At 44.6% G+C, this 24,149-nt stretch overlaps 1 long non-coding RNA gene across 1 annotated transcript; it reads left to right on the top strand.

Annotated features, from left to right (window-relative positions):
- Nucleotides 1–12,293: 12,293 nt before the first annotated feature.
- LOC143926907 (uncharacterized) lies at nucleotides 12,294–16,954 on the top strand. The gene is made up of 2 exons (XR_013262154.1): nucleotides 12,294–12,409; nucleotides 16,234–16,954. It is a non-coding gene; the product is annotated as an uncharacterized LOC143926907 (long non-coding RNA).
- Nucleotides 16,955–24,149: the final 7,195 nt, after the last annotated feature.

Genomic DNA, 24,149 nt, shown 5'->3' with positions numbered 1-24,149 from the left:
CTCTTCATTCTCCTCTCCCCATCCACGCACAACAGGGATCCCAGAAAGGTTTAAAGCATGCTCTTCTTGCTCCTCATCCGCCCCGGCACCATCCTCCTCTGACTCCTCTTCAGACTCCTGTTGTTCACTTGTCTCAGATAGAGTAGCCCCCCCTGGGAATTCATCCAGCATTGCGACTTCCTCATCTTCTTGCTCCTGCTCCTCCACAGCTTGATAAATGACACGATGCAATGCACGCTCCATAAAGAAGGCATAAGGTACCATGTCACCGATGGCGCCATGGCTGCGACTGACCAGTTTGGTGATCTCCTCAAATTGGCGCAGAAGTCTGCATGCGTCGCGCATGAGCAGCCACTGGCGCGGTGAAAAAAAACCCAGCTCCCCAGAACCTGTTCTGCCGCAGAGTTCATACAGGTAGACGTTAACTGCACGTTTCTGCTGGAGCAGCCTATCAAGCATATAGAAGGTTGAGTTCCATTGCGTCGGGCAATCGCAAATAAGACTTCTGACCGGCAGATTGTGTCGCCGCTGAATGTCAGCAAGGCGAGCCATGGCCGTGTAAGATCTTCTGAAATGGGCCGAGATTTTCCTTGCCTGCCGCAAGATGTCCTGGACCCCAGGGTATTTGACAAGGAATCGCTGCACGACCAAGTTTAAGGCGTGTGCCATGCATGGCACGTGCGTGATTTTGCCCTGTTTTAATGCGCTAAGCAGATTGGCACTGTTGTCACACACCACTGTACCAACTGTCAAATTGAGCGGTGTTAGCCACTGATCTGCCTGTGAACGCAAAGCTGAAAGGAGTGCCGGGCCAGTGTGGCTCTTGGCTTCCAGGCACAACAGACGCAGCACGGCATGGCAACGTCTCACCTGGCATGTCGAATAGGTTCTGGGGAGCTTGGGTGGCGCAGCGGAAGAGACGCTAGCAGCGGAAAAGGAGGAGTCAGCCGAGGAGGAGAGGGAGGAGGATGGGGTAGGAGGAGGAGGAGAAGAAGAGTCAGGCCTGCATGCAATCTGTGGAGGTAAAACCAAATCTACACGGGTGCCACGGGTTACATGCTTGACGGCCGTCAGAAGGTTCACCCAGTGGGCAGTAAAAGTGATATACCTTCCCTGCCCGTGTTTGCTAGACCACGTGTCTGTGGTCAGATGTATCTTGGCACCGACACTGTGTGCCAGAGATACATTCACTTGCCGCTGAACATGGCCATATAGCTCTGGGATGTCCTTCTCTGAGAAATACTTCCTTCCTGGGACCTTCCATTTGGTGTTCCAATGGCCACAAATTTTCGAAAAGGCCTCCGAGTCCACCAGTTTATATGGTAGTAGTTGGCGGGCTAACAGTTCTGACAAGCCAGCGGTCAACCGTTGGGCAAGAGGGTTATCCGGCATCATCATTTTTTTACACTCGAACATTTAGCCCATGGAAGCCTGCCTTTTTTCAGAAAAATGTGAGGATGGCATGATGGAAGGTGGAGTGGAGGACAATTGTGAGGAAAGAGGAGAAGGAGAAGTAGAAAACGAGGCTGGACGGTGAGAGCCTGGAGTGTGGCTTTGTGGGTTCCGTTGCTCCCACTGGGCTCGGTGATGGCAGCTCATGTGCCTTCTTAAGGCGGTCGTCCCTAGGTGTGTGTTGGACTTACCGCGACTTTTGCGTTGACTGCAAAGGCTGCAGATGGCAACACTATTGTCAAAAGCGGACACGTTAAAAAAGCCCACACTGCGGCGCCATGTGGCAGCATCCTGGGAGCACCAGATGTGACCATACATGGTTGATGCCTCGCTCCTGATACATTAGCAGTCTGCTTTGTCCCTCCTGTGCAATCTAAGTTTCGCCTGCTTCTCCTCCCTATCTGCTGGTCCATATCTCCCTCTGAACTCCCCTCCTCTTCCTCTTTTGTGGGCACCCACGTGACATCACTAGACACATCATCATCGACGTCACCTTCCTCACCGCTATAATTAGAGATCTCGGAGTAGGCAGCAACACCGGGGACCAACCTCCTTGGGCTGATCTGGGTACTGTCATCAGACTACTGAGTGGCGGTTGTTGCTACCTCCTCTTCCTGATCCAATGCCAAGAATGGCTGCGCATCAGCAATGTCTTGTGATGGATCGTAAAATAATTCCTGTGACTCAAGTGGAGGGTACATGGTGGTGGTGGTAGTGTCTTTGGGGTGCACACAGCAGAGAGTGAAGAGGGTGCAGATCAAAAGGATGAGGAGGGTGCAGAAGAGTAAGGCTGAGTGAGCCACTCAACTAAGTCTGGTGTGTCCTTTGACGTAATCAAACGCACCTTCTGCAATTTGCCACTTTGACTCAAGCCTGTTGCTCCTGCCCTAACCCTACCACCCTGCAGAAGGGCCTGCCTCTTCCTCTGCCGGTCATTTTTTAAATGACCCTGTGACAAAAGTCTCTAGAGAAGTGCAGTATATGTGAAAGAAGGTATATAACACCCCGCTTCAATCTGTCATTTTGGGGGGCCACTGGTCTATCACACCAGTTATAATACTTTTTTCTAATTGCGTTTGTCACTCTTTGTAGTATCGCTGCAGAACCGTTCAGCAGTCACAATGCTGCACAGTGTAAATGCACTATACTATGCTTTCTATATTTGAATGTATTTTATACGTGTATTACACCCCTATATACTGCACACCAAATAGTACACCTATACCAGTCCTTAAAAGGACCTTTGTGGACCTAATAGTAGCTAGCTAGTAGCTAGTGAATTGCAGAATGTCCCTTTTCCAAACACCAAACTGTTCCTCCCTACACTGAGAAACGACAGCTGCAGAATCAGTCAACAACATTGCATGCAGTGCACTATAATATGCTTTCTATATTTGAAAGAAAGCATATTATACGTGTATTCCAACCCTATATACTGTACACCTATACCAGTCCTTAAAAGGACTTTTGTGGACCTAATAGCAATAGCTAGTGATTACAGACAGACTGTCCCTGCTCCAAACAGCAAACTCTATCCCTACCTACACTGAGAACAGACATCTGCAGAATCGATCAGCACTACAGTGCACTGTAATATGCTTTCTATATTTGAAAGAAAGTATATTAAAAGTGTATTACAACCCTATATACTGTACACCTATAACAGTCCTTAAAAGGACTTTTTTGGACCTAATAGTAATAGCTAGATAGTGATTAGATTGACTGTCCCTGCTCCACACAGCGTCCTTTCCCTACACTGACAAAAGACGCAATGTAAAATGGCCGCCAGATCAGGTCTATTTAAAAGGTAGGGGGTATGACCATGTGCTGAAATGTCTCAATTGGCTGTCCTGTACCCCATGATGGATGTGTCATGGGTCAAAGTTCTTCACAATGTAAAAAAACATGTCCGCTGTGAACAGCGCCAGAGGTCCGCCGGTTTGGCGAATCACGAACAAGCAAAGTTTGCCGCGAACCAACCACCAGGCGAACCGCAATGCCATCTCTACCCTCTAGTACATTTAAATGGTTTCTGCGTAGAGATCAGAGAATTTAGAGGGGATTTTAATGCCTAGATAAGTTAAGGCTTCTTGGTTCCACTGAAAAACGTAATTGGCCTGGCATTCCTCAACTTCATCATTAGAGAGGGAGAGATTTAAAGCTTGGAACTTGGAATAGTTGATCTTTTGGTTGGACAAATTGTTAAATGATTCCAGTTCATTAAGTAGATTTGGGAGGGAAATATGCAACTGGGATAAAAATAGCAAAAGATCATTGGCAAAGGCCACTACCTTATAGGACGAGCCATGAACCAATATTCCATGAATATCGGGGTTCAAACGCAATTTGTTTAGGAATGAATGAATGAAAAAGGGGACATCCCTGCCTCGCCCCATTGAACAAACGGAAGGTGGCCATTAATCCGGACCCTGGCTTGAGGATCTGGGAACTGTTTAATCATCAGACACTTCCTCCTTCCTCTAGTTTTGGAGAAAGGAGGTTCTTATTGATTCAGCATTCAAAGGCAAGCAAGCCAGCAGTGCCTCTTGGTAAGGCGATTGTTTGTTTAAGTTTTCTAAAGTTTAAAGTAGGGTTGCACCAATACTAGTATCCAGGGCCGGGACAAGGGGTGGGCAGAAGGGAGGGCTGCCCTGGGCACTGTGGTATCATGTGAGATAGGGAGGCACCACAAGGAGGCTGGGGGAGGGGGATTTGTGTTACGAAATTGAATCGGGGGGGGGGGGGGGGGGCGTCAGGGGGTAAGAATTGTTCTAGGAGGGCGAATTTGGGAGGTTTGCTAGGAGTGGTGATTTGGGGGGATTTGTGTTGGGAAGAGGGATGGGAGAAGCGTATTTGTGCTAGAAGGAGGGATTTGCGGGGTTTGTGCTATAAAAGTAATATCGTAGAGTGGCAATATTTTTTTTTTTGTGTGGGGAGGGGTGGGGTGGCACAATTTGGCAGGTTTGCCCTGGGCTTTGGATGGCCTTGTCCCACCACTGCTAGTATCGGTATCTTTGCTGATACTGAGTATTTGCACATGTATACTGATACTGATACTTTCAGGTTCGGTTCTTTGAGCTGTCAGTGAGCCTCCCCTGTTGACAGCTAAAGTGTTAAAGAAATCCGGTAATTGGACCTGTCAAAAAAAAGCAGCCGGAAATATTTATTAACAACATTGCTCAGCCAAAACACTAAAATTAAAAGAAACATTTTTTCTTTTTGTATCTTTCTGTTTCTTCATCTGCAGATCAAAGGGATGAACAAATGTTCATCTGTTTAACCCCTTATTAACCCTTAATTTATGCTAATCCACCTTAATTAACTCCCTATTCTCCTCCATTTAATTATTATTTTCCCGCTTCTTTTTTTTTTGTTCACATCTATTTTATAAACCATAAACAGTGAAAACTTTTTTTTTTGTTTGCTTTATTAGTGAATATTTTTCCATATATATGTATATTAACATATATTTACACATTTCACATTGAAAAAGCGCATCTGTAAATAACTTTTTAATGCATTGTACCATTGCTGACAGCTGAAGTGAAAAAAAAAAACAGTTGCGGTAGGTATGGGCAGTTGGTATCGGTGAGTACTAAAATAAAAGTATCGGTACTCGTACTCATTGTAAAAAAAATGGTATCGGTGCATCCCTAGTTTAAAGTTGCACCCCTTGGTAAGCGGAGCAAGGTATGCAGGAAAGAAGCATTGTCTATAAAAGTATATATGTTTTTAGGCATAAATTGAGTCCATGCTGTTAGTTAAAAGATATGCTGTAGACAATCCAAATATTTGAACATATAGTCATGTTCCCTTAGATGTTTAATCTTAATTTAGATAATGTGTGTAGATAAAAGAACTCCACATTTGTATTTCTGTTGTAAGTCCCCTTTTTGTGATCTCTGTAAACAAATGTATTGTATGTCATTTTACAGTTTTCACGGTGCTTAAGGTGTTTAAGACGTTAAAAATATTAACCTCTGTGGTGTTCAACCCTACTGCACACCTTTGTGGCAAAAGAATAAAAGTACTGCACCCGTCGGAAGCTCTCCTCTTGTTTTTTACTCAAATCCAATGGGTCCGCTACATAAGGACATTGTTAACACTTTATTGTTCACCTTAGTGCACTTCATGAACTGCACTTATTTATTTAAAATTAATAATATAAATTGTATTTCACATTTTGGTATATAAATATACTGTTTATAAGGCGTAGATTTTTGTACATTCGATGTGTTATGTTTGAAATTTTTTACAGTTATTTTTTTTGATGATACACAGTATTGTTTGATTACATAGAATAGGATTTGGAACACTGCATATGCATAGCTCCCAACTGTCCCTGATGTGAAGGGACTGTCCCTTATTTGGAGAAATGTCCCTCTGTCCCTCATTCCTCCTCATTTGTCCCTCATTTTGGTCTGATCTATACAGTTGTATATAAACTGCACAACTTATCTTCTAAGAAAGTGTTTTCCAGTCCTAATCTTGCATCCAATTTCTTAATTGCTGCAATTGTAAATTAAAAAAAAAAGTATAAAGGAATAATAATAGTGGTAAAAAAGCATGTGGTAATTTTGTTTTTGGTACAATTCTCCTTTAAGGGGGGGGGGGGGGGGTGTGTCCTATGCCTACATACTTTTGCTAATAGGTGTCACTCCTTCCCATCTCAGAAAGTTGGGAGGTATGCATATGCATTTTTGCACATACATTTTGAACACTTGGATTGTATAGTATAGTGCGGCACAGGAGGTCTGGTGGTAGAATTATAGAATTATTGCTCTCACTCTGACGTTCGTGACAATAACTCACATGTGTGGTGTGATCACCGTTTACATATGCATGTGGGAGTTATGTATGCGTTCTCATTTGTGCGTAAGCACAGCGGGGATGGGGGTGCTTTCATTTGTTCTATTATTTGTTTTATACAATTTTTTTTTTGTTTGTTTACACTTTTTTTAGTACTAACGTTATTGCTATCACAAGGGATGAACAAAATCCCTTGTGACAGCATGGACCATGACAGGTCCTCTTTATGGAGAAATCTGAGGTCTATTAGACCCCCCAATCTCTCCTCTGGCTTCCAATGCAGCCAGCCAGACACAGATCGGTCTGATCAGCTAATTTCCTGGCTGTTAATGGCCAGGTAAACAAAGGAGCATGTTCCTCTCTCTCAGCCCTTGTACACACGGTCGGAGATTCACTCGGAATGTTTCCGATCGGAGCGTTTTGTCGGATATTCCGACTGTGTGGTCTGCATCGGACTGTTTCCGTCGGACAACTTTTCCAACTTGCCGGAAATATTTTCCGACAAAATGCTCCGATCGGACATACTCCGATCATGTGTAGCCTGCTCCAACGGACAAGGTGCCATGCATGCTCAAATCAAATTCCTAGACCAAAGCTATTGGCTACTAGCCTGAACATAGTCCCGTTGTAACGAAATAACGTCATCACGTTATGTACAATTGGATTTTCCGACAACTTTGTCCGACCGTGTGTATGCAACACCACTTCCGGACCTTGTGTACAAGGGCTTACTGTTCTATGCAGCAATCTCCACCAATCGAGATGGCAGAGCCTGGGAAAGGCGACAGTGGGAGGGGGGTGGGACCCCCTTCTGCCACCTGCAGAAGTGGTCGGGTGGCTGTTCAGCCACCTGGATCACTTCTGCATTAGAGGGAATTTTCATACCTGGATGATGCCAGTAGGTGCCAGTATAACCACTGCAAATCAATGATGTCCATAGACATCCTACAGTCGGCAAGTGGTTAACAGACTCCCGCACTTAGGGTTTCCACCTTTTCTTCAAATCAAACCCAAACACTTTAGCGGCACACTGCAATTTTTTTATAGTATAAATTATACCTATATTTTGCTATTAAATAACATTTCTAATCATATGACGTTAATAACAAGAGTCCCCCATTACATCAGAGTCCACAGAGTTCCCCTTTTTCATCTGAACTCGCAGAGTTCCTTTTCACTGTAAGGGGGGACTCTGCAGACTCTGATGTAAGGGAGAACTCTGGGGCCTCTACCATAAGGGATGCTCTGGGAACCCTGATTTAAGGGGGAACACTGATGTATGGAGAAGACTCTGATTGAAGGGGAAACACTGTGGCCTCTGGTGTAAAAGGGGAACTCTGATATAAGGGGTGCTCTGAAAACCCTGATTTTCCCAAGTGTACTTAGATGCAGAAGAGAGAAGGGGGAGACTTCAGTCAAAGACGGGGGTGGATGGTGAGCTCACTCACCCCTCGGCAGTCAGCACCTCTCATCCAGATGTACTTGAGGCTACCGGACTTCAAATTTGCGGCCCCAACTTTCCTTTTCTGAGGCACAGCGCTGGGAATTGGAGTGTGGGCAGACACAGAGGGGTAGGGCCAGGAGGAAGAGGTGCAGATCAAGCCCTCTCTCCTCTCCTGTCTGTGTGTTTGGGAGGGGGATTGTTAGTGCTGGCTTTGGGCATTGTGAAAGAGTGTAACAGACACTCTCAGCTGAGACAACCTCAACCAGCAGCCCTGCTGTGAAGCCATAGTCCAGTCTAAATAATGTGTCTGGATTTCAGGCAGTCTGAAAGCCGGACACATGATTCCAAACCCAAACTGTCTGGGTGAATCCTGGACAGGTGGCAACACTACCTGCACTCAGTGGCGGAACTACCGCCATAGCGACACACGCGGCCGCTATGGGGCCCGCAGCTGAGAGGGGCCCGTGGGAAGGATGATGTATGCATACTGGGGGGGGGGGGGGGGGCGAGCACCGCCCGCACGGTCCCCCAGACAGCGGAAGTGAGGAGAGGAAGAGGCAAGCTGTCTGTACGAGCAGTGAGCTGTAATAGCTTTCATTTGAATGTCCTGTGTTCCCGGGGCTCACCGTCACATAGCCCCACCTCTTGGCCCGGTACCTTTGATAGACAGAACATCGGTCCAATGCGGGACATGTGACGTCATCAAAGGCTCCGGGCCAAGAGGTGGGGCTATGTGACGGTGAGCCCCGGGAACACAGGACATTCAAATGAAAGCTATTACAGCTCTCTGCTCGTACAGACAGCTTGCCTCTTCCTCTCCTCACTTCCCCTGGCTGGGGAACTGTGCGGGCGGTGCTCGCCCCCCCCCCCACTCTGAGGCAGCCCCACGCTTGCCAGCAGCCATTTGAGGGCCCCAGTATGCATTGGCTCGCCTCTTCCTCTGCTCAGGTGAGGCTGCATTGTGACTGCACATTCATTCAGCATTTCTCTAGTTGCTAAATTCTAACATTAGTCATTGGTTATATAAAGGAAAATTGCCAGATCATTTAGATCTTTACAAATGCTGATCTTTTAATTCGTGCTATATGGTAATTTTTTGAATTGGCAAAGAAACCAATGTTTGAAAAAAATGTTATGTCTAAAGAACATGTAATGTATAGTGCATTTTTGCATGTAGGAAATATCTTCACTACATATTTCAGATTTTTATTTTTATTTTTTTACAGCTATAAAAGGTAGCAGTATTAGTGTTTGCGTTTTTAAACGATAACTTAACTACTTGCAGACCGGACCAATTTGCTGGTCAAAGACCAGACCCCTTTTTGCGATTCGGCACTGCGTCGCTTTAACTGACAATTGCGCGGTCGTGCGACGTGGCTCCCAAACAAAATTGACGTCCTTTTTTTCCCACAAATAGAGCTTTCTTTTGGTGGTATTTGATCACCCCTGTGGTTTTTATTTTTTGCGCTATAAACAAAAATAGAGCGACAATTTTGAAAAAAACGCATTATTTTTTACTTTTTGTTATAATAAATATCCCCCAAAAATATATAAAAAAACATTTTTTTCCCTCAGTTTAGGCCAATACGTATTCTTCTACATATTTTTGGTAAAAAAAATCGCAATAAGCGATTATTGATTGGTTTGCACAAAAGTTATAGCGTTTACAAAATAGGGATAGTTTTATAGCATTTTTATTAATAATTTTTTATTATTTTTTTACTAGTAATTGCGGCGATCAGCGATTTTTATTGTGACTGCGACATTGTGGGGGACCCATCGGACATTTTTGACACATTTTTGGGACCATTGTCATTTATACAGTAATCACTGCTATATAAATGCAGTGATTCCTGTGTAAATGACACTGGCGGGGGTGCGATCGGGACCGGACTCACGGGGGTCCTGACCAGCGCGGGAGCGTGCCGCCAGCGGCGCGCTCCCGATGGCAGGGCGGCATTGAATATTGGACGTACCTGTACGCCAATATGCCTGCCCGTGCCATTCTGTCGACGTACATCGCCGTGCGCTGGTCGGGAAGTGGTTAAAGCGGGAGTCCGCCGTTTTTTTTTTTTTTTTTAAAGCCAACAGCTACAAATACTGCAGCTGCTGGCTTTTAAAATAATGACACCCGCCCAGCACGCCCGCGATGTCGGCACCCGAAGCCGATCTCTTGATCGTCTCTCGGGTGCTGCCGTCGCCATCTTGGGTATGGGAATCAGGAAGTGGAGCCTTGCGGCTTCATTTCCCGGTTCCCTACTGCGCATGCGCGAGTCGCGCTGCGCAATAAGGATGGTCCCCGCTGTCTCTGGGATCCGTGTGTTTCCCAGAAGACAGCGGGGGACCTTCGGAAAGGGGCGTAGATTCTGCGGAAAGGGGCGTAGCTTCTGCAGATATCTATGCCGGAAGTGGGTGCAGATACCTGTACTGTACAGGTACCTGCACCCCCCTCCCCTCTGAAAGGTGCCAATTGTGGCGCCGGAGGGGGGAAGGGTTCCAATGAGCGGAAGCTCCACTTTAGGGTGGAGCTCCGCTTTAATTTTTCACTTAGAATGAAAATGAGGGAAAGAAAAAAAAATCGCTGGGTTGATTGGTTGAAAAGGGACAGTTGGTAGATTCAACCCTATAATGAAAATTCTCACTTTTATTCTATCCAAGTAAAGGTATAAACCTCTGCCAAATACAATGGGGCTGATTTACTAAATGAGTAGAGAATGTTTACTCTCAAAAGTGGTTATGCTAAGCCAGCCTTTCTCAGCCTTTTCAACACAAAGGAACCCCTCAAATAACTTTTCAGTTTCAGAGAACCCCTGCTAAAAAATGACTATATCTACAACTCATGATATACTAGTATGATGGTCAGTGGGATGAATGCTCCTTACGCTTGTGGTCATTGGGAAGAATTCCCACCTTACAGATAGCTAAAAAGATCAATGGTGTCGGTGGGAACTTATCTGAGGCAGAAATTAATCAAGGAACCCATAGCAACCTCTGGAGAAACCCTAGTTGATAAACCCTGTGCTAGGCTACGGTTTAGTAATTCCTTTATTAATATTATAGTGTAGCACCCTCTACCTTAGGTAAGTACGTGCTAGGTGTAGGTTTTGTGTAAGCTGCCAGCGCAGGTAAATTTAAGAAGGCCTATGCTGTGAGCTAGGTCTGTTTGTTTTGATCTGGGGGCAGGGGAGTGGTTTAGTATAGCAGCAGGTGACTGATATGTGCCTCAGTTCTTGGGCGCCTCCTCTGTTTCCAGGGAGAAGGTTCTGGAAAAGGGGCATGGCAGAGAGCTGGAGTGCCATGAGGTGCATGTGGGAGCTCTGACCAATCCCCAACTAGGACTCCTTCATATACCCATGGTCAACCTGCTGTGGGAGGAGTTGTCAGCTGGATGATGGAGTGTTAGACTGTTGTGTCTGAGGGAACCCCCTTTCTTGGGGGGGGGGGTGTACCTCAGGCAGGGTGCTCGGGGCTGGGAGGGAGCCTCTCCTTACACGGTTATGGAGAGGTGTCTGGGAACAGGAGCCAGAAAGGACAGCTGGTCAGTAAAGTCATTCAGGAGGGATCCAGGCCAGGTATCGGTGAGTGGAAATCACAGTGGAAAGCTCTGGAAGAGACATGCCAGAAGTTGGATGTAGAGCCAGAGCCCCCCACTCTGAGGCAGTCCCACGCTTGCCAGCAGCCATTTGAGGGCTCCAGTATGCATTCCTCATCCTCCCCGGTAGTTCTGCCTCTGGCTCGCCTCTTCCTCTGCACAGGTGAGGCTGCATTGGGCACCTGTCACGCTGCATTGGGCACAGGTGAGGCTGCATTGGGCACAGGTGGGCACAAGTGAGACTGCATTGGGCACAGGTGAGGCTGCAATGGGCACAGGTGGGCACAGGTGAGGCTGTATTGGGCATGGATCACTATGCATTGGGCACAGGTGGGCACAGGTGAGGCTGTATTGGGCACGGGCAGGCCATGCTGCATTGGGCACAGGTGAGATCACATTGGGCACAGGTGAGGCTGCATTGGGCATGGGACATTCTGCATTGGGCACAGACAGGTCATGCTGCATTGGGCACAGGTGAGGCTGCATTGGGCACAGGTCACGTTACAATGGGCACAGGTGATGCTGCATTGGGCACAGGCCACACTGCATTGGGCACAGGTGAGGCTGTATTGGGCACTGGACACGCTGCATTGGGCAGTATTGGGCACAGGTGAGGCAGTATTGGGCACAGGTGAGGCAGTATTGGGCACGGGCAGGCCACGCTGCATTGGGAACAGGCAGGCCACATTGGGTACAGGTGAGGATTATTGAAGCGCTAACACCAGCTCTTTGGAATATCTTTATCTGTTGATTGTTAAACTTTCTGGAATACGTATATTGCTATTGTGGTGTAGGATCTGGGCGTGTTGTCCCTCCATCCCTTTTCTTTGCTTCCTTCCTTCCTTCCTCATTCATCTCAGACTCGAACCACACCCCCTTTGAGCCACGCATTTTAAACCACGCCCACTATTTAATTTAAGCCCCACCATTTTTTGTGGGGGTGGGCCCCATACAACATTTTGCTATGGGGCCCTGTGATTTCTAGTTACGCCCCTGCCTGCACTATAAACACTATATTGTACATTACACATTTCTGACCAAAGTGTTCATTGTCTCAACAGTTGCTGGTTGCTAATCAGTCCCTGACTATTTTAATGAAGGTCTTCTTTAAGGTAGGCTCCCACAAAGAGTTAGCTTTCTGTTTATTTTCATTGCACGTAAAATCACATGCAATGGTAGCGTTTCATTTTTTTAAACGATAATGCTGATGTGTTGTGTGCATATCTCTACCTCTATTTCTACCTATATTTCTTAAGGCACAGCAATCAAAGACTCTTTTCGTTCACAAAGGTTGGATTTAATAAGCCGTGCTCCTTTAAGCCAGTTTTCTGTTCAGTTTTGGCCAACACCCAATGTTCGCTGGGTGTGTGTAACATCACTGTTCCAGTTCGGGTGCCCAAAATGTGCTCCAGGTCTTGTAGAGTTCTAGTAACACCCCTGTATTATACCCGGGCCATTCAAAATGACCACCAATCCCATAAAGGCTGATTTTAACCACTTTTAACCACTTGTCTACCGGGCACTTTCACCTCCTTCCTGCCCAGGCCAATGTTCAGCTTTTGGCGCTGTGACACTTTGAATAACAATTGCTCGGTCATGCAGCGCTGCACCCATATGACATTTTTATAATTTTTTTGAGACAGATAGAACTTTCTTTTGGCGGTAATTAATCACCACTGTTTTTTTTTGTTTGTTTGTTTGTTTTTGTGAAACAAACAAAGACAAACCAAAAATAGAAAAAAAATAAAAATAAACAAAAGCAGTTTTTCTTAGTTTCTGTTATAAAATTTAGAAATAAAAGGGAGAGGAGGAATAGGGGGTTTGGGACTTTACATGATGCACTGGAAAGTAGGTCCAATGCCTCCATCCCTGGTTATCAATATGACTATGAAAGAAAGGTTCTGACTTTATATGAAACATGCAACTGAAACGTGATACTGAATGGTGGGTGTCTGACCAAAAGATTGTAGATTGTGACTGTACATACTGGATCTCAATGTCACAGCAACACAGGACAATATATACATAGGAATAATATTTATTTGGTATATAATACATTTGTAGCTTAAAGCATGGTATTAAATGGTAATAACATTATAAAAAGTCAGGCACGTTAGTCCATATATCACAAGATAGGTATATAAGAAATCATGATTATTACAGCATCATACAATAAAACAAGGTACAAATGATGAAATAATCCTATATAGTGTATATCATGAAAGGATTAAAATGGCTTGATACGTTTTGTGGAACTCTACACTCATCAGGAGCAGATGCTGGTTATGTCTGAAATTAGTAAGGTTCAGCTATTGGTAATGTCGTGTACACACGACCGGACTTTTCGGCAGACTAGGTCCGATGGAATCAGTCCTTCGGACATTCCGATCATGTGTGGGCTAATCCGATCATTTTTCATGAAAAAAATCAGATGGACCTAGAAATAGAATGTTTCAAATCAGTCCGACGGAATCAATTCCTATCAGGAAAACCGTTCATCTGTATGCTGGTCCGACGGAATAAATGAAACGCAAGAGAAGCTTTTGACTACTGGCTATTGAACTTCCTTTTTTAGTCCCATCTTACGTCATCACATTCAAAACGAACTGACTTTCGAACAGACTTAGTCAGTTCATGTGTGGGCAAGTCTGTTCATTCGGAAGTCTGTCGGAACTCAGCTGAAAGTCCGTCGGGAAGACCGTCGGACCTAGTTTGCCAGAAAAGTCCGGTCATGTGTACGCGGCATAAGGGGTCTTGAATAACAGGAGAGTAGGGGAGGAATAGAGAGAAATAAAGGTACAAAACACATATGGGGCGCAAAACATCCACCCAAACTTACAGATCACCTATGGGTCTGGCTGAGGGCGGTGGGGGGCCACACAGCGGCCGGACAAGTCATCAGTCCCAGGAGCTGAGGCGGCATATCCCAAAATAGGGTGTTGAAATAAACCCTCAGGAGACAAATGTCCCTGGGAGTAGGGTGTCCCGTGGAAAGTCAAATGGAGGTCGTGGATTGGTCATGAGTCATCTGAAATAGGTGTAACATAGAATGTATTAATAATTATAATAGGTGTATGTGCTAATATAAAAGGTAAAAGGAATAACTTGAGATGACCACAAAGGATGGGTAGGAAAGGGGAAGTAATGGGATGGGAATATCCCATAGCAAAAAAGATGTGAATAGGTGAAGGTAGTATTCCAATCATATGGATTATCGATTAAAAGGGCAAAGATCTAAAAAGTGAAGACAAAATATGAAAATAGTGAAAAACTGTAACATAAGCTACCTTGTGCTTCTGAGCCAACCCCTATAATCCAAGATAGTATCACAGGTCCATGGGAGCCAACAGCCACAAGGGGAATATGTAAAACTGAGGGGGTATATATACTCTAGTGTAATCTAGGGTGATCTCCAACGTCATGATGACGGAGCGGTGGAGGGGAGGCGCCGTCAACTGAGCCGAGTTTCCGTTCGGTAATTGGCGCCATGTTCCCCACACACAGAGACACCGTTGTTACCACACAGTCTGTGCAACGACACCATGGTACTGACATGTTGCGCATGGCACCAGAAGCGTGGAGTATGCACATTCACAATCTACAATCTTTTGGTCAGATGCCCACCGTCCAGTATCATGTTTCAGTTGCATGTTTCATATAAAGTCTCAACCTTTCTTTCATAGTCATATTGTTATAAAATGTATTAAATAAATAATTTTTCTCTTTCACTGATAGTTACATAGTTAGTAAGGTTGAATAAAGACACCAGTCCATCCAGTTCAACTTGAGTGAGTGTCTATAATTGTCCCTATCCCTGTAAGGTCCCCATTCATATACTAGGGCCAATTTAACTACCAGCATGCCTTTGGAGTGTGGGAAGAAACCAGAGGAAACCCACGCAGGCACAGAACATGCAAACTCCAGGCAGGTAGTGTCATGGTTGGGATTTGAACTAGCAACCCTTTTTACTGCTAGGTGAGAGTGCTACCCACTACACCACTGTGCCTCCCAAATGATGTTTGCTATGAGGCTGCACTGACAGACACTGATGAGTTGGCACTGATGAGGAGGCACTGATATGCAACACTGATGGACACTGATAGGCGGCACTGATGGGCAATGATATGCAGCCCTTATGGACACTGAGCCTAGGTTCACACTGTAGCGATGCGGGAACCAGCGCGATTACAGCGCCGGTTCCTGGATCACATCTCTCCCACAGGCAGTTCACACTGCCCTCTGTGAACCGCTACGGGTGTTAATACAATGGTAATGACACCTCCAGATCAGTTCACAGATCGCAGTGCGAACTGTGAACTCGCACAGGAATCGGATCGAATGGGTGAGAACACCCATGGGATTCCAGTGCGGGATAAAAAAAAAGTCCCTGCACTATTTTCCTGTGAATCCAATGCGAGTTCAGCCATACAACTGCGATCGGCACCACACGCACCACACACTGCGGGTGCGAATCACATGCAATGTCTGTGTTCGCACAAATGTGAAACCAGGCTGATAGTAGGCTCTGATTGTCAACACTGGTGGGCACTGATAGTTGGCACTGACGAGGAGGCACTGATTGGCTGCACTGGTGGGCACTGTTGGGGGCTGCACTGTCCTGTCAGGGCCTGTTCTTGTCTAAATAATGTGTACGGGTTTCAGGGGGGACTGAAACCCAGACACATGAATCAAAACCTGGACTGAATCCTGGACAGATGGCATTCCTAGTACGAGGAGAGGAATGGCGATAACTGGCATTTCCCGTTTACACTGTGGTGATTGGACACAGGTGATCACATGGTAAAGAGCCTACGTCATAGGCTATTTACCGTGATCAGTGATACAGACGGCACACCACTGATCGCCGCGCTGCCCCTGTCTGTGTAGATTTCCATTTCTCTGTTTTTTTTTATTTGTTATACATTTTGTCTTTCAGCCCCAGCAACACTAAAGAACAAAAATGAAGTCACAGCGCCCCTGCTGGTCGGGTTTAGCATTGCCCTCACATCATTTGGCCTGATTAGCTGAAATTACACTTTGGAATTCGGATTTGATATGCAGTGCGGATGAAGAAATGAATTTGGACTGAATAAACTTATAATATGAATGATGACTGTTTTGAGGACAGATTTGCCTACAGGCTATTCCCAGGAATGTCGCTATGCATGCTGTAAAGCCCCTCCATAGCCATGGGCATGCAGTCTAATAGCTTCTGTATTTATACAGCAACACTTGGCTGTCATTTTGACAGTTTGGAATTGCCAGAAATTGTAAGAAAGGGGGAGGGACAGCATACAGAAGAACTGCACATGCCCTGTGTACTTCCATGAGATTCTCTGGATGAGTGTAGCACATCCACATCTACAACTGGTGAAAAGTACATTCAATGATTTTTCAGCAAATACATAAGTGGTGTGATGGATAACATTGTGTTACCTATTGGAGTTCAGCTTTAATTATATGTGATGGGAATATGGGTAATCAATATAAAGGTACATTTTCTTTTAAGTGATTTTAGCAGCTTTTCTTAAGCAATTCTGTGTTTTAATACATTTTTAATACAATGTGAACTATAACTGGATGACATTTAGTTTGCTCCTCCTGGTATCATAAGCAATTGCATTTATTTTTTTAATAAAATCCTGTTCTCATCTCAAGTTTATCCACTGTTACATCTTAGTACTGCTGATTTGCTCCAGCCTCTTTGCAGCCACGTCCTCTCTACACGTGCTCTAGCGATTGTTGCCTGGAATTTCTAAGAGCAGTTATTGCAAAATACTCAACATGCCTCTCAGCAAATAGCTTATGGTGTCTACTTTCCAAAATGGGGTAATTTGGCGGGGGGGGGGGGGGGGATTTGTGCTGGCTGATCAATTCAAGGCCTCCGAAACTGTGATAGGAAGTGAGGAGTGAAAACAAAAATTTACTCCCTTATGCTGTGTACACACGATCGGACATTCAGACAACAAAATCCATGGGATTTTTTCCGACGGTTGTTGGCTCAAACTTGTCTTGCATACACACGGTCACACAATGTTGTCGGAAATTCCGTAAGTCAAGAACGCGATGACGTACAACGAGCCGAGAAAATTGACCCCGAGAAAATTGAAGTTCAATAGCCAGTGCAGGTCTTCTGCTTGATTCCGAGCATGCGTTGAACTTTGTGCTTCGGAATTGTGTACACACGATCGGAATTTCTGACAACGAATTTTGTTGTCGGAAAATTTGAGATCCAGATCTCAAATTCTGTGTGTCGGAAATTCCGATGGAAAATGTCAGATAGAGCCTACACACGGTCGGAATTTCTGACAAACAGCTCCCATCGAACATTTTCCGTTGAAATCCTGAAGGCCGTGATTGGTTTTCGGGGGCCCCGTATGCGACTAGACTCCCAAAAAGTCCCACACATGAGGTATCCCCGTACTCAAGAGAAGCAGCAGAATGTATTTTGGGGTGTAATTCCACATATGCCGTGGCATATTTGAGCAATATATCATTTAGTGACAACTTTCTGTCATTTTTCAATCACTTGTGGCAAAAAAATAAAATATTCCATTGGCTCAACATGCCTCTCAGCAACTTCCTTGGGATATCTACTTTCCAAAATGGGGTCATTTGGGGGTGGTTTGTGCTGCCCTGCCATTTTAGCACCTCAATAAATGAGATAGGTAGTCATAAACTAAAAGCTGCGTAAATTCCAGAAAATGTTCCCTAGTTTGTAGACGCTATAACTTTTGCGCAAACCAATAAATATACGCTCATTGACTTTTTTTTTTACCATGTGGCTGAATACATTTTGATCTCAATGTATGACTAAAATTGAGTTTATTGGATTTGTTTTATAACAAAAAGTAGAAAATATCTTTTTCTTTTTAAATTTTTGGTCTTTTTTCCGTTTATATTGCAAAAATAAAAAAAATCGCAGAGGCAATCAAATACCATCAAAAGAAAGCTCTATTTGTGGGGGAAAAAAGAACACAAATTTTGTTTGGGTACAACATTGCATGATCGCGCAATTACCAGTTAAAGCAGCACAGTGGCAAATTGTAAAAAAGTGCTCTGGTCATTGAGCAGCCAAATCTTCCGGGGCTGAAGTGGTTAAAGTCAATAACTCAACACCAAGTTCACTATATGGACACCTTATATATTTGTACATGTTGATCATATCCCCCCTTATTCTCCTCTTCTCAAGAGAGAATAAATTCAGTTCCTCTAATCTTTACTCATAGATGAACTCCTCCATGCCTCTTATCAGTTTGGTTGCCCTTCTCTGCACTTTCTCCAGTTCCCTGATATCCTTTTTGAAAACTGGTGCCCAAAACTGAACTGCATATTCCAGATGAGGTCTTACTAATGATTTGTACAGGGGGGCAAAATGAAATATCTCCCTCTCTTATACAAGATAGGACTTTGCTTGCTTTGGAAACCGCAGCTTGGCATTGCATGCTATTATTGATCTTATGATCTACCAAAACCCCCAGATCCTTCTCCACTATGGATCCCCCCCGTTGTACTCCCCTAGTAATATTCATTCATGATGTTGGTTATTTTATTCCAAGGCCCTTTCTCCCCACAACACGTATCTCAAAGGGTTCATTTACAATTGCTTTGGCTTCAAAACACATTAAGGACCAGTTTACACTTCCTTCAAAACAAGGCTTCGAACACACTTTGTTAAAGCTCTCTGAACGCCAGTCAAAGCTCCTTTCACTAAATAAAATGGTTAGCTCACAGTCCTGTTTACACCTTGCTTTTGCTTTGCTTCTGCTTCAGCTTTGCTTCAAAAATTATACCCCATGTTACTTTAGTTGTGCTTCAAAGCGTCTTCAAAGCCTCCATATATGTTGGCAAAGTGGTGTAGTGGTTAGCACTCTTGCCTAGCATTAAAAAGGGTTGCTGATTTGCATCCCAACCATGACACTACCTGCCTGGAGTTTTCATGTTCTGCCTTTGTGGGTTTCCTCCCAAAGACATGCAGGTACCGTATATACTCGAGTATAGGCCGACCCGAATATAAGCCGAGGCCCCCAATTTACCCCCAAAAAACTGGAAAACTTATTGACTCGTGTATAAGCCGAGGGTGAGACATGGCTGTCCATCCCTGTGTGTCCGTCCATCCCTGTGTGTGTGTCCGTCCATCCATCCCTGTGTGTGTGTCCATCCATCCATCCATCCCTGTGTGTGTGTCCGTCCATCCATCCCTGTGTGTGTATCCATCCATCCATCCATCCCTGTGTGTGTGTGTGTGTGTGTGTGTGTGTATCCATCCATCCATCCCTGTGTGTGTGTGTGTGTGTGCATCCATCCATCCATCCATCCCTGTGTGTGTGTGTGTGTGTGTGTGTGTGTGTGTGTGTGTGTCCATCCATCCATCCATCCATCCCTGTGTGTGTGTCCGTGCAGCCTTGTGTGTGTGTCCAGCCTACCTGTGTCCCGAGCCTCCGTCCCGAGCCGCCGTCGTCCCGAGCCTCCTCCGTCCCGAGCCTCCTCCGTCCCGTGCCTCCTCCGTCCCGTGCCTCCTCCGTCCCATGCCTCCTCCGTCCCGTGCCTCCTCCGTCCCGTGTCGTGCCAATGGATCGCCGCTCCAGGATCGCCGCTCTTCTCGGCGGCCATTCTACAATTCAAAAGCCGCGCCTCCGCCTCCGCCTGTGATAGGCGGAACACTCAATTTCCCAGCAGCCTGTGTTCCGCCTATCACGGACATCCTCTCATCCTCGTCCGTAGTATGAGAATGAGCGGATGTCCGTGATAGGCGGAACACTGACTGCTGGGAAATTCAGTGTTCCGCCTATCACAGGCGGAGGCGGAGAAGGAGGCGCGGCTTTTGAATTTTAATGTCCGCCGTCTGTCTGCTCGATACGCTGATCGAGCAGTCAGACAGCGGTGACTCGAGTATAAGCCGAGGGGGCACTTTCAGCCTCAAAAAAGAGGCTGAAAATCTCGGCTTATACTCGAGTATATACGGTAGGTTAATTGGCTTCTGTCAAGAAAAAAAATTGGACCTAGTATATGAATGGGGACCTTGAATTGTGGGCTCCTTGAGGGTAGGGGCCGATGTGAGTGTGCAATGTACAGGGATAGGGACAATTGTAGACACTCACTCAGGATGGACTGGTGTCTTTATTCAACCTTACTACTAACTATGTAACTATATCTATGGCAAAGCTTGCTCGAAGCCCAACAAACCCCCATCGCAGCCTCATGGAAGCTGCACCAAGCACAAGCAAGGTGTAAACAGGACTGTAAGCTAACCATTTTATTTAGTGAGAGGAGCTTTGACTAGCATCAGAGAGCTTTAACAAAGCGTATCCGAAGCCTTGTTTTGAAGCAAGTGTAAACTAGCCCTAAACATCCTGCTATTAGACAGGCCTAGAGATACGAAGCTTTGAAAGAAGGTGGCCGACAGACACAGAGCTTCGAAATAAGGGAGAACGTGTGGTCCTGGCTGAGAGACACACAGCTCAGAGAGAATAATAGGAAGTTTGCAAAGTCAGCAGGGGGACACACAGCTCAGAAAGAAATATTAATATCGCCAACAGACAGATGTTGGGTGAACGCACATCGGGCAAGCTTTTGTCGTCTATAGTGCTCTCTATTTTGGCCTGAACATGCTATGATGACCCAAGAGTGTTCATGTCACATCCGACAGCTGAACATATTAATTCATATAGTCACTCCATTTGTTTTTTAGTCACTCCTTGATGAGAAGAAGAAGGGGTCCATATCCAGAAGTTCCCATTAAAGTTTTGAGCTAATGTTGGAATCGCTGAGGGTTTAACTTGCAAATTCATTCAGCATAGCTTACAGCACTAACCATTGTACTACAGAGGACACCAGGCAGACTATACAGTATGTAATGTAATAGAAGATCTTCACCTCCAGACAAACAGCACCTAGCTAAGTTTTGCACATCCAAAAACTGAACTTGTTAACCACTTCAAGTCCGGACACTTTCGGCCCCCTTCCAGCCCTGGCCAATTTTCAGCTTTCAGCGCTGTCGCACTTTGAATGACAATTGGCGGTCATACAACACTGTACCCATATGAAATGTTTATAATTTTTTTTCACACAAATAGAGCTTTATTTTGGTGGTATTTTATCATCATTGTATTTTTTATTTTTTTTTGCTATATAAATGAAAAAAGACCAAAAATCTTGAAAAAAAAGCTTTTTTTTTGCTTAGTTTTTGTTATAAAACTTTGCAAGTAAATAATCTTTCTTCATAAATTTAGGCCAAATTTCATTCTGCAAAAATGTTTGGGCCTACAAACTAGGGAAAATATATATATATATATATATATATATATATATATATATATATATATATATATATATATATAAAAAACAAGATTTTTATAACAGCTTACCTGTAAAATCATTTTCTTTGATGTACAGCAGGGGACACAGAGCCATAGTAATTACTATGTGGGTTATATCGGTCCGACAGGTGCTGGACACTGGCACGCCCCTAAGGCGTGTACTCCCTATATAACCAATCCCATGACTGGGAGTCCTCAGTTTTGTAGCCAAGCAAAACAAGTGTATCCCAAAGAAGGGAGGGACCTCTGTGTCCCCTGATGTACATCAAAGAAAAGGATTTTACATGTAAGCTGTTATAAAAATAAATAATTCTTACATCAGGGGACACAGAGCCATAGTAATTACTATGTGGGATGCCCCATAGCAATGGCAACTGAAGGGAGGGAGACACAACAAAAAACAGGAGGCCAGAGGACTCATACTGCAGTCTGCAGTATACTGTGCCCAAAGGCAATATCCTCATGACCTTTAATGTCGATATGATAAAATCTGATAAACGTATGAACCGAAGACCAAGGCCTGATGATGCACCACCCAAGAGGAACTAATCGCCCTGGATGAGTGTGCTCTAACATGAGAAGGAAGAATTTTCTTCTTTAAGCTGAAGCTTGAACAATCACTTGACAAATACATTTGGAAAAATTGTGGAATTTGACGCTGCCTGTCCACATTTTGGACCCTCTTTCAGTACAAACAAAATCCTGTGTTTTGCGAACCTGAGCAGTCACCTTTAAATAGACTCTGGTCGCTCTTATTACATGAAGGGAGTGTAGCCTTCTTTCCCTAGATTAAGGCTCTGGGGGGAAGAAGGAAGAATAATATCATGGTTTAAATGAAAACCTGTTACCACATTTGGTAGGAATTTAGGATGAGGACATAAAATCACCTCATCCTTATGCATGATGAAATATGGCTCTTTACAAGACAGAGCCGCTAGTTCCGATACTCTTCTAGCAGAAGAAATGGCAACCAGAAAAGATTATCTTTCTTGTCAAAGAACCAAGGAAAAATGGCTGATTCAACAAAGCTGATAAGACCAATTTTAAATCCCAAGGATTTAGATGTGCCTTGATAGGGGGAATAAACCATGTTACCCCCTGAATAAGCTACGCACCAAGAGTGGGAAGCAAGAGGCCATAGGAAAAAACAAAGACAAGGCCGGAATCTGGCTCTTGATAGAAGTCAAGGCCAGCTTCATTTCAGATCCCATATGCAGGACATCATGAATCCTGCCTATGACATACTGACATATGGATCCACATCAAGAAACATATGCCTTCCAGACTCTAAGGTAAGCGATTCTGGAAGCCGATTTCAAGGACAGCCCTTGAGAGATGGAGTCCCTCCCATTGACCCAGGAAACACATTGCCACAGTTCAAAAGGCAGTCCTTCAGGTCCGTGGCCAGTCATTTACCAAGAACCGAAGAATGGAACTGTAAAAAACAACAATATAACCACAACAAGTAATAACGTTATTACATCAACATTATAAGAGAAAAAGGGTGGGATCGTGCTGTCCTGGAAGACCACTGGAAAAGGTGTTACCGGTAAGTACTAAGTCTGGTTTTACCCAGTTGTCTTCCAGGATCAACCTTGAGAAGATCCCCAAGTACTCACCAGATTAGGGGGGACCACGGCTTGGAGGACTTTCCTCCAAAAAGCCTGATCCTGACTGGACATTAGGTCCAGTCGATAATGCCTTTGTAAAGGTGGAGAAGCTTGACCATGTGGCTGCTTTACATATTTGCTCCGGGGTGGCACCAAGTCTTTCTGCCCAGGATTTTTTTAAAGACAGAACCTCAACAAAGATTGTTGACCATAATGGACTTTTTAGGCATAGATATAATATAATGAGAAAAAAAATGAAAAAGAGGGAAAAAAGGGGGGAGTAAATAATTTTAAAACAATTGTTTTAAAATTATTTACTCCCCCCTTTTTTCCCCTCATCTTCTGTTTTTTCTCATTATATTATATCTATGCCTAAAAAGTCCATTATGGTCAACAATCTTTGTTGAGGTTCTGTCTTTAAAAAAAGTGAATTATCGGGACGCGGCATGTGCATTTTTTTGTAATGTATCCCCAGGACCACCCTGTGGCAGATACACACCAAATCTAATTTTCTGCCCAGGATGCTGCCAATGCTCTGGTGGAATGGGCTCTAATACCCCCAGGAGGATCTTTGATAATTGATATATTGCCCTCTGTTATAGATAGCCTAATCCACCTAGCTATGGTGGCCTTTGAAGCTTTCTGTCCCTTACGTTGACCAGAAAAAAGAACAAAAAGAGAATCGGAGATTCTGAATAGATTGGTTACCTTAAGATATTCTAAAATGCACCGCCTTACGTCTAATAAATGAAATCGTTCTTCTTTCTCATTTGATGCATTCTGGCAGAACAAAGGGAGGACAATATCCTGTGACCTGATGGAAACTAGATGCCACTTTTGGTAAGAAACCAGGGTCTGTCTTTAGAACAACTCTGTCTTCTAAAATCTGTAGGAATGGCTCTCTGATGGAAAAGGCTTGTATC

Source organism: Lithobates pipiens, unplaced genomic scaffold (genome assembly GCF_037356315.1).
Source record: "Lithobates pipiens isolate NorthernLeopardFrog02 unplaced genomic scaffold, aLitPip1_a1.2 Scaffold_23, whole genome shotgun sequence".
Classification (NCBI taxonomy): Eukaryota; Metazoa; Chordata; class Amphibia; order Anura; family Ranidae; genus Lithobates; species Lithobates pipiens.
The sequence above is the reverse complement of the archived record's forward strand: the minus strand, read 5'-3'. Positions and strand labels throughout refer to the sequence as shown.